Here is a 12,403-nt window from a genome sequence, read left to right on the forward strand (position 1 = left end):
GATGCAGACTTTATTACATGATGAATAAATGAATAATTCTGTAGAGCAGAATACAGTTTTAAGGGAACAAACTGTTTAGCACTTCTGTAGTGCTTGTGCGAATCCATAACGCAACACGCGTGCCGCCAGAATCGCATTTGTAGACCCTTATATTCAGAGTGATTTAAACAGTGTTTTAGTTTTCTCATATGAAACTGTCATGGTTAATCGACCAGATATATAGCAGGCTATTCAAATAGACCATAACCACATACCCAAGTTCCCCAACAAGTGCCATGATGACACTTCCCATGAAGTATTATTGAAAGAAGTTAACCTTAAGTCTGCATCTGAAAACTCAAGAGGGATTCTGCTGTTTTTATATATATATGATGAGAATTATTATTGTTATATAAATTAATAGTTCACCCAAAGATGAAAATTGTCTAATAATTTACTCACTTCACTACTCTGTCATTCCAAACATGTATGATATGCTTTCTTATGCAAAAGCACAAGAGATGTTTTAATGAATATAAAGTAACATAGTGTCTTCACTACACTGGTGGTTAATAGCGACTCACTTTAAAGCTTAAAAAGCACCTAAAAGTATAATAAAAGTAGCCCATGTGACTTGTTCATCATAATCAAAATCTTCTGAAGACATACAATAAAAAACAACAAAACTAAATGACAAATGTCAAGATTTTCACTGAAAAATGACTCATATTTTGGGTTGTTTCTCATTAATACCTATCGTATGCCTTCAGAAGACTTGGAATATGATGCACAAATTGCAAAGAGAATTTTTATGATTATTTGGGACCTTTTCTAAGCTTTAAAGTGAGTAACTTTCACCTGCCACTGTTTTAAAAAGACAGACTGAGATATTCATTATGACAGAAGGTTTCCCCTAAGAAAGAAAGTCAAACGGGTTTAGAGCAACAGGGTGAGTAAATGATGTAGCCTGATCTCATGAAAATGTCATTATGTCATTCATTACACATATCGCAACAGTTCCAGTTTGGTGCTAAAAGCTAGTTAACTGTTACACCAAACAGATGAAGTTGTTTTTAATTAATGCTCTTTCAAGTTTTAAATCAACCAAATTTACCTCCCAACACTAAACCTCAAACCTAAACCTAACAGATAGTGTCATTCAAAGCAAATGTGAGATGAGAAACAATTGATGAAGCAACCACGTCATTTTGTGGCGCTTTTATGAAACTTTCAGGTCACATATGGACGAGTGCTCTTCAGGACTCATACCCAATCCTTTACATTGCAAGTGCAATGCTTAATCAGTTTAGCTTCTGTGCAATAATGCCTTACAAGTCATGTGATATAGTACAAAGTAAGTGAAAAGTGTTTATGAAATTATCACCTGTCGTTTTACTCGTGATTTGTGTGAAAGTATAAAAGTTGATGTTGTAGTGCCTCTAGTTTAAACAGGAAACTGGCATAATACGAAGAACGAGCCATGTAAAGCAACATCATTTAGCAAAAATGTAGGTATAATAACATTATTTTTAAAATCAGCAAAAAATGAACTTACAGTTCCCACTGTAAAACCAGCTGAGACCAGAATAAATATATACTAGTAAGCAGACATGGGGACTTGTGACTTGGTGACTTGGACTCGAGTCGACTCGAGTCGCTATTTTTATGACTTGTGACTTGACTTGACAAAAAATAAAATACTTGAGACTTGACTCGGACTTGGAAGTTAAAGACTCGGGACTTGACTTGACTTGAGAGACGAAGACTTGAATGACTTGAGTGTTAATCACATCATGTTTTCAGTTTGAATATAAAATATATAAATTATTTAAAAAAATAAAGTTGATCCAGCTGGAGCGCTGGCTGAGAATAGTTTTGTCATGACTGGATCACGACACTATAGGCTATCATCAGCCATGCCCTCTCGTGCCCTTACGCACACCACGCCCACTTAGATCAGATAACAACATCAACATGTCAGCCGGAGGGGTAACGTTACCGAGGGTCATCGCTTTCGGCTTCAAAAATTATTATCAAGATGGCAAAAGACGAACAGCGCTTTGCAAGACATGCAACGTTAAGATCGCGGACAGCCAGACGACAACCTCCAATTTCGTCCGCCATTTGAAGAGCCATTCTGCCCAGTAAGTGCTTGTCAATTTGTTAATTTTATCTGGTTAGTTGGTAGTTAGCTAATGTAATAATAGCAGGGTTCCCACGGGTCCTTGAAATCCTTGAAAGTTTGTGAATCTGAAAAATAAAATTCAAGGCCCTGGAAAGTTCTTGAAAATAAACATACGTATACAGGTCCTTGAAAGTGCTTGAATTTATTTTGTGCAAGAAGTTTTCTGGAAAAAAAAAATCTGTCCATTAATTTTTTATTTCGCCAACACTTCGTGGCTTATGCTGCATACTAGCCTGCTTGATTTACGTTAGTTACGCGCATTTACGTGAAGTGTTTCCCGCGCGAGGTACTTTGTTTTGTACGTTGCCATGACGTTCACGCGCGCTGGTACCTCAACGTTTCCAACTCACAGACATTGCAAAAATAGGCTTATGGATATACTCTGTGTGAGTGAGTGAGTGAGTGTGGGTGTGGGAGTGTGGGAGAGAGAGAGTGTGTGTGTGTGAGAGAGAGTGTGTGTGAGAAAGAGTGTGCGAGAGAGAGAGAGGAGAAATGTAACAAAGTTTAATGTACATAACTGTGTTTGAGAGAGAGAGAGGGAGGTGTTCAGAGAGGAGTCTGTTGGATGTTAAGCTGTTATTTGTTTTATGGACTCAATGTTGAAAATTTAAAACATTTCAAACACTGTTGGCAGAAGTGAAAAATAAATAATTTTATGAAGTTACAATTTTGTTTGATTCCATGATGTATTTTACTGAACATGAGTATTGTAATTTACTGACAGTTACTTATATCTTGTCTTTTCACTTTATTATGATCAGATTCTGCAGGTAAAATTAAAATAATAAGGTGACTTGACTTGGACTTGACTTGACATAGCCTGTGACTTGACTTGACTTGCCCAAGAAAAAAATACTTGGGACTTACTTGAGACTTGAAGGTTAAGACTTGAGACTTACTTGAGACTTGCACATGTGTGACTTGGTCCCATCTCTGCTAGTAAGTGCTGGTTTAGGGTTGGTCCTTGACCTATGGTTGACCTAGGTACTCTTGTTGGAGGCCTAGTGGGGAAACCAGCACAACATCACCCACAACACCACATTTACTAGTGACCAATTATGCTCCTGTGTTTTGCTGTCCTATGAGAGCCGACACACACACACACACACACACACACACACACACACACACACACACACACACACACACACACACACACACACACACACACTGCTGAAGCAGTGGGCAGATGCTGTTGGCCTTCATTGGGGAAATCAAAATAATAACACATGACAAAGGCACTGCTGTTGTAAGCCGCTTTGCAATAAATGGGCGTTCAAACAGAGAGAAAGAATCACAATGCCACCAAACTCAGCATTGCACAGTGAACACACTGCAGCTAAAGCCAGAGCAGCACATCATCCATCAACAGCAGACGCTGCAGCACAACACAGTTTAATAAAAGAAAAGAGAGAGAGAGAGAAAGAGAGAGAGAGAGAGAGAGAGAGAGAGAGAGAGAGAGAGAGAGAGAGAGAGAGAGAGAGAGAGAGAGAGAGGACCGAGCCTTTGTATCTCAAATGTGTGCATAAAACAGTGTGTGTGCAGCAGGGTTATGCAAAAACAGAGAATTTTTAAGTTGGAATTTAAATTGAATTGGCCACGCCCACAGGGTGTTGAAATGGAATTGGAATGACATAAAGAGCAATTTACTATATTGCTATTTAAAGACAATTAACAAAGTCCCACAACAGAGGAATTTCATTAGCCCAACACATTAGATTTATGACTAAACATAACTACATAAATTATTATTATTTAAACTAAGTTCATTACTGTCAAAATAATCACACCGCCATCAAAACAGACTTTGATTTTGCCAAAAGTACAACAAAATACACACCAAATTATTGTCAGACTTTATGTATTTTATGAATTTGTATTGTTATATTATTTGTATTTCAGCACATTATTAGAGTAAAACTTTGCAATAAGGTTGTATTTGTTAACATTAATTAATGCATTATGTATTATCAATGAACAATATATATATTTTTACAGCATTTATTAATCTTTGTTAATGTTAATTGAAAATGCAATTGTACATCGTTAGTTCATAATGCATTAACTAATGATAACTTTTATTTTTTTATTTTTAACTTAAATCTTTTAATTAAAAATGTATTAGTATATGCTGAATATTAGTTCATGTTAAGTAGTTAACTAATGTCAACAAATACAACTTTTTTGTTTAAGTGTTACCACTAATACTAATAATAAGTAATAAGATAATAATTCAAATAAGATATACAGAATAAGAAAATTATTTTATAATAATTTAGCCATACAGCACCATAAATTGTGCACCGCTTTGTTTTCAGATAACTTTACAATATTAAATGTTATAATATTGATATTGTCATTTATGAATGTGATTGTATGGTATTGTTTATATAATATAGCTATAAAGTAAATTAGAGCATTACTGAATAGAAAGTGTTCTTCCACTATGTCCCGTAAAATTAAAGGTAATTTATGAAATACATATACGTACATTGAATTTAAATAACAGTTCTATAGGTGGCATTTCAAAAATTACCAATTAATATCCACTACTATTTATGTAAAATACCCCATATGTATGTATGTATGTATGTATATATATATATATATATGCCCTGCGATGGACTGGCGACCTGTCCAGGGTGTCCCCCGCCTTTCGTCCAATGTTAGCTGGGATAGGCTCCAGCCCCACGACCCTGTACACAGGATAAGCGGTTGACGATGGATGGATGGATGGATATATATATATATATATATATATATATATATATATACAGTATATATATGTATATACTGATGAGCCAAAACATTCTGACCAACCGCCTTATATGTTGTTGGTTCTTCATGTAATGCCAAAACAGCACTGACCCACTGAGACATGGACTCCACAAGACCCATGAAGGTGTCCTGTTGTATCTGGAACCAAGACATTAGCAGCAGATCCTTCAAGTCCTATAAGTTGCAAAGGTGGAGCCGCTGTGGATCGGACTTGTAGGTTCAGCACATCCCACAGAATCGGATTGAGATCTAGGGAATTTGATGTCCAAGACAACACCATGAACTATTCATTATGTTCCACAAACCATTCCCGAACAACATGTGCAATGTGGTAGGGCGCATTATCCTGCAGAAAGAGGCCACAGCCATCTGGGAATACCATTGCCATGAAGGGGTGTACCTGGTCTGCAACAATGTTTAGGTAGTTGGCATGTGTCAAACTGACATCTACATGAATGACAGGACCCAGTGTTTCCCAGCAGAATATTGCCCAGAGCATCACACTCCCTCCACCGGCTTGTCGTCTTCCCACAGTGCATCCTGGTGCCATCAATTCCTCAGGTAAATGGCGCACACATACACAGCCGTCCATGTGATGTAAAAGAAAATGGGACTCATCGGACCAGGCGACCTTCTTCCATTGCTCAAAAGTCCAGTTTTGACGCTTGCGTGCCCAATGTAGGCGCTTTTGACGGTGGACTGGGGTCATCATGGGCACTCTGACTGGTCTGCAGCTATGCAGCCCCATACGCAGCAGGGTGCAATGCACTGTGTGTTGTGACCCATTCCTCCCTTAACCATCATTAAAATGTTCTGTTACTTGTGCCACAGTAGAACTTCTGTCAGTTCGGACCAGACGGGATAGCCTTCGTTGCCCTCGCTTGCATTGATGAGCCTTGGGTAACTAACACTCTGTCGCCGGTTTGTGGTTTGTCCCTCCTCGGACCACTGTCAGTAGGTACTCACCATTGCTGACCGGGAGCACCCCACAAGCCTTGCCATTTCAGAAATGTTCTAACCCGATCATCTGGCCATAACAATTTGGCCATTGTCAAAGTCGCTCAGGTCTTTAATCCTGCCCATTTCTCTACATTCAACACGTTGACCACGAGAACCGATTGTCCGCTTACCATCTAATCTACCCAGACCTCGACACGTGGCCTTGTTAGGAGATGATCAACGTTATTTTTTGCGTTATGTGTATATATACAAAAATGATCATTAATATAATACATATTTCTATTTTTTATTGTTAATATCATATCATGATTATTAATATTGATTAATGATCAATACAAGGTCTGTTTCAGAATAAATAAACAAGTTCTGTTCAAATAGATGATTACCTCACCCTGCTCAGAGTCTTCTGTTCCTTTCATGGTCAGTTCAAAATTCATATTTAATCATCACATTTGTTTACCCTTAAAAGTGATTTAAATTCTTATATATTTTGTATGTTTTCTCAATCGATGACTTCAGACTGCTAAATGGACTGTATACTCATTACAAAAGCATCTTTATTAAATATTCACACAATCTTTTGTTCCGTGGCTCAATGTGAAGGACAGTAAACAGGCCGCACTAGTGTAAACTCACATCCGATGTCACATTAACCTGAGATTACCTGTAAATGTTTGTTCTAGTTCTGGTTAATGATGTGGGTCACCCGCGCTCCCGTTCGGTCTGTTTTCTTCAGATAAACACACAAAAAAGCAGGATAATGCTTAAAATGAAATGAGCTGGGATTAATCCACAAAAACTCCACATCAGTGTTACTCCTTAAAATGTCAAGCGAAAAGATGAATAAATTAATTACCTCTCAGTCGGAGTGCAATACAATCCTGCTCCCCTGAAATGACTCCTCACTGGAAAATGACTGCGCCACATGAGCGGGATTATTTTACACCTTGTGAATCAAAAATAGGCCTTTTATTTGTTTTAGAAATAGCACAGGCCTGGAATAGGCTATGTATGTAGGCGATCACCAGCTGAGCTACGCCTCCTTTTATGAACTCTCCTCACATCAGACCAACATATTGATTCCTGCTATATACAAGGCAGAATTTGTTGGAGTTGTGGCTAAGCAATTAATACACATGATCTAACACGTTGAGCTGTTGTGCTCCCGTGGGCAAAATGAGTTCAAGTCTAGTTGTCATTTCCTAATCATGTTTTCTCAATCATTATATCGTTTTTTGTATTGTATACCAGTCATAAAATTACAAGTTCAAAAGGCAGAATTTCTAATTCAACCCTTAAAGCAAAAGATATTGTGAGGGTAATCAAATAGTAACACCATGGTACTTTAATATATATCATATGCGGCTTTTCCACTGCACGGTACAACTCGACTCAGCTCGACTCTGCGCGGTTTTTGGGGGTTTTCCATTGTGGATAGTACCTGGTACCTGATACCTTTTTTAGTACGACCTTGGTCGAGGTTCCAAGCAAGCCAATGTGACGTCAAAGTCCTGCAGATCACCGATTGGTCAGGGAGAATCGTCACTACCAGCTGGATTTCCGACATCTGACATCAACCCGCTAGTTTTAAAGTTAGAAAGAGTGATAGCAGTATCATTTGTTCAAGATACTTTCGAATTGTGGAAAAAAGAAATGGCTGCTAAAAGAAATGCATCATGCTATTGTCCAAAAAACATGGTATTACCATGGTACATGTCCAAAAGCATGGTATTGCCATGGTACATAGTAAAAAAAAACATGGTATTATCCTAACAAACATGGTACTTCAAGGTATTTCAAAGACTTGTATGGAATTACCTTCATGGTACATGTCCAAAAAACATGGTGTTTTCCAAACAAACATGGTACTCCAATGTATTTAAAAACATTCTATGTAATAACTTTCATGGTATTGTCCAAAAACATGGTATTACCATGTTACATGCCCAAAAAACATATTATTTCCCAAACAAACATGGTACTTCAAGGTTTTTTTTTAAGAATTCTATGGAATTACCTTAAATTTAAAAATATTTATGGAATAACCTTCATGGTATTGTCCAAAAACATGGTATTACCACAATTGTCCAAAAAAACATGGTATTATCCAAACAAACATGGTCCTCAAAGGTCTTTCAAAGAATTCCATTGAATTACCTTCATGGTATTGGCCAAAAACATGTAATAATCATGGCACGTGTCCAAAAAACCTGGTATTATCCAACAAACATGGCAGTCCAAGGTATTTCAAATAATTCTATGGAATTATCTTCATGGTATTGGCCAAAACATGGTATTACCATGGTACATGTCCAAACAAACACAGTACTCCAAGATATTTAGAAGAATACCATGAAATTATCATAATGGTATTTTCAAAATCTATGGTATTACCATAATACATGTTTAAAATAAAACAACAACAACATGCCATTACCATGGGTGATACTCTAAGGTATTTCAAAGAATACCCTGAAATTACCATGGTACAATGTCCAAAAAAGCATGGTAATGCTATAGTATTTTTGTTACTTTTTTGTTATTAAATGTAACAGATCAGCAATATATCACAGCATTCACAAACAGTAGTATAGAGATGGTGATTTATGCAGTTCAAACACCATAAATGCAGCAGATTGTGCCATTGATGTTTATTTCTACAAAACTGTGTTAGTACTGCATGAACTGCTGGAGCTCAGGGAGAGATAAATCTCCTAATATTCACCATCAGTTTTATAATTACTTCAGAGGTGCTGTGAGTCCACCAAAGGAAGAAGACAAAGAACCTGTGGTTAATTTAAAACCTAAATTTAACATCAAACAACAAATATTGTTTTGTTTAGAATAATTGCATTTGCAATAATGCCGAATACACTTAATCACTTGGTTGATGTTAGGCTGTTTTGCAGGACCAAAACACTCACTTACTGTACTTTGAATGTAAAACACTCACTGATTGAATTTGAATATTATAATAAAATATAAGTTATGCCAAGCATGGCGAAAAGCACCTCTCAACCGAATTAAACAACACAAGCAAAATTGCATAGCATTTAACATGGCAACATGAAACAACAGCTACAACGCCATACAGAAAGTCTTGAGTAATTACTAAAGTAGTTCTATTAACATCTAAAAAAAAAATAAAATTAATAATAGTAATTACATTTTCAAAATTACTTATCCATGTGACATATTTCCAATTGAAAAGGGATATTAAACAAGAAAAATACAGGGTGGGAATTCCATTGGGAATTGATTGCATTGCAAAAAGTGGACATCATATTCCAGAACTGAGCCAGAAACTTGAAGGGGAAGGTTTTTAAAGTAAGAAGAATGTGTGACATCAGATGAAAAGGAAAGTCTGAGCTTGAGACTTCCCATGGTTGGATCCACACTTGGCACAAACATCAGATCACTTAGGCTCCAATCCTCTGAGAATCTTGTATATACATGTATATATTTATATATATATATATCAGTGGCGGGCCGTGTGTTTAAAGTCTAGGCCTTCAGTGTGAATCATACCATTAAGAAATCACAGTTTCACAATGAATAAGACACCCAATGCCTTTGGGCATCATACATTATATCGCAGCTAACTAGTAATACCAATTGACATCTTAAAAACACGTCCATGCACAAAAGCCAGAACTCGAAAAGACACTTAATGAACAAGCAAGCCTAATTTTAACTGCAACATGATTGTTTTGTGAAATGAACATCTCCCAAACAGACATTCAAAAATCATAATTTTCATATGAATCTACCAAGGAGGTCTATAATACCTGGAAAACCTATCTAATAATATTTGCGATTTAAATGTTGCTTGCAATAAATTTCGTTTCGTCAGGGTACACGGTTATGCTGCGTTCCATTCAAGTTGGATGTGGGCTATTCCTACTTGATATCTCCGACCATAAATGCATTCCATTCCCCGATATTCAGAACTGCAACGCTCCCGTTAGCTTAGCAGGGGTTTGACTCCTAGCAACCCAACTGATAAACAATGCTGCAGCACTAGCATTTGTGCTACAGGTGTACGATTATCAAAAGAGATTATAATGTTTTATACACCTGTTTCTGCAGGTGTTTGTTAAACAAGCTTTAAAGGGTAACTAAACCCTAAACCAACTTTTTTTAGTTAATGATCTGTAAGCATGGGGCTTTATTAGTACTGGTCATTGATTCAAGTAATTTTTTTGACATTTGTATAAAAAGTGTTTTAATTCTACAATATATGGTGTAAAAACATCTGAATGCTGCCCTCTTCAGGTTGAACGGTGGCTAATGCAGTTGAATTTTCCTATTGGCTGTTGCGGTACTTCGTGACGTAAGCGGTGACAGCTGACGTAAGCAGGTTCCAGCTCACCACGCCAGATTCATGTACATGTCGTCTTGCGACCGTGTGAGGAATAATAATAACATAGAGTCTGACAGCAGCTGTCAATTAATCCGTCACTACGAGTCTCAGGTGCCCCCACGAGTCTCAGGTGGCCCCGCTCAGCCCGCTCGGTTCGTTCCCTCTATCCCCGCCGGGGTCTGCCCACTTTTCCAGCATTTTCAAATATTTCTAGTGGGTGGAGTCAGACTCTGAGCAGGTGTTTAGTTACCCTTTAATATCATGTAATGTGGAAACAAACTCATTTATCGATTTTACTTAATAAAGTGAGTGTTTATCACTTAGTTTGTTTATCTCCCTGAGTGTCGACATGTGTGTGTGACATCATGGGGCATGCGATTTGTGAAACAGTTGTCACACTTTGCTTGTAAGCATCAAGGAATACATTCTGACTGTAAAGCAATTAAAAATACATAGGCAAAAAGGTGATTGAGAATGAAAGGATGACATTTTTTTTTTATTTAATTGGCATGTTAAGCCAGCAGAGAAGGATTTTCTGGCCATGAGAATTCACCACTCATATATATATATATATGTATATATATATATATACAGAATCAACTTTAATCCCCATACAAAATTGAACAAAAGGGAAACCTTTGTCCATACTGAATCTAAGTGTGAAATAATGGAATGCATTTTTACTTCACCAGGAAGTATGATAGAAAGATTGGGGCAAGGACCGCTTGTTCAATGTAGTACCAGGGAGCGGCTCTCTCAGGTGAAAGAGACCAATGGGCCAAGTGCCTAAGATTAAAAGCATAGTAACAAAACACATTTTGGGGAGGCCTAAACCTCCTTTGTTAAATGTAACTTCCTGAAATGCAACTGAGGTAATTTACCATTCCAAAAAAAGGACTTAAATATTCAATCAAATTGTTTAAAATAAGAAAGAGGAACTTCAAAGGGGAGAGACAGTAGCAGATAATTCAATTTTGGGAAACATTTCATTTTTATAACACTGACCTTCCTGACCATTGACAAAAGTAGTGAAGCCCACCTATCCACTTCTCTCGAGAACCGTTTCATTAATGGGTCAAAATTAACTCTAAATCTCTCAAATGTTCTGAAAATAAAATGCCTAAATACTTCATGACTTGCTTGGGCCATGGAAAGGTGCCAGATTGGAAATCCGTTACAGTGCAATATGCTATCAGAGCAAGAGCTTCCAATTTAGACCAATTCACACTATATCCTGAAAATTTGAGAAGGAAATTTATGGAGGCTAGACATAGATCTACTAGGATCAGAGACAAATAATAATATATCATCTGCGTAAAGATGATACCTGGAAGATCATCCTCTTTTTTATTGCAGCTGCTAATGCTTCCAGGGCAAGACAAGACTGCCTTGCTGGGTTCCCCTACCAAGAGAAAAATCATCTGAAATGAATCCAATAGTTTGTACTGCTGCTAACATTTGCTTAACTTAATCCACAAAATAAAAGTGTTCCCAAACCCGTAATTTCCAAAATCTTAAAAAGATAGTCCAATTGCACCCTATCAAACGCCTTTTCAGAATCAAGTGAGATGGCAGCGATCAGGGTCTGATCATACGCTACTGACCAGATAATATTAATAAAATGTCTAATATTTTCAGAAGATCTACGACCATGAATACACCCCACTTGATCTATATGTATAATAGATGTAATTACTCTACTTAATCAATTAGCCAGAATCTTAACAATATTTTTACATCTAACTGAATCAGGGAAATTGGACGATAAATTTGACATTAATTTGGGTCCTTATCTTTTTAAGAATTAGACTGATCAGGGCTTGTGCCATGGTTGAAGGTAGTTTACCTTTCTTTAATGACACTGTGTTGGCTGACCTGAATTGGGTGTGTCAGAAAAGCAAGATATACAAAATGTGCAGTGTTGGGGGCCTCTAGAAGCAGGGTTGAGGACCAGTGCTCTAAAGGGTCTACACACCTTTGCATCACTAAGATCAAGGACTGGATCAATTAAAATATTGAAGTCGCCACCCAAAACCATATTATGCAGGATCCCAGCGGCTTGTAGCTTCCCCTCAAGATATCCTCTGAGAATCTTTGAGGAAAGCAAACAGGATATGTTCTTCAACAGCCAAACATTA

General features: G+C 37.2%; 1 protein-coding gene across 1 annotated transcript in view; it reads right to left on the minus strand.

Moving 5' to 3' along the window:
• LOC127638652 (leucine-rich repeat and immunoglobulin-like domain-containing nogo receptor-interacting protein 1) overlaps positions 1–3,159 on the minus strand; it is a 102,238-nt gene extending 99,079 nt beyond the window's left edge. The window contains exon 1 of the mRNA XM_052120272.1: positions 3,064–3,159. The gene's annotated coding sequence lies outside the window, so the exon portion shown is untranslated. The remainder of the gene's footprint in view (positions 1–3,063) is intronic.
• Between the last annotated feature and the right edge of the window lie 9,244 nt (positions 3,160–12,403).

The sequence above is a fragment of the Xyrauchen texanus genome, chromosome 46 (genome assembly GCF_025860055.1).
Source record: "Xyrauchen texanus isolate HMW12.3.18 chromosome 46, RBS_HiC_50CHRs, whole genome shotgun sequence".
NCBI classification, from domain to species: Eukaryota; Metazoa; Chordata; class Actinopteri; order Cypriniformes; family Catostomidae; genus Xyrauchen; species Xyrauchen texanus.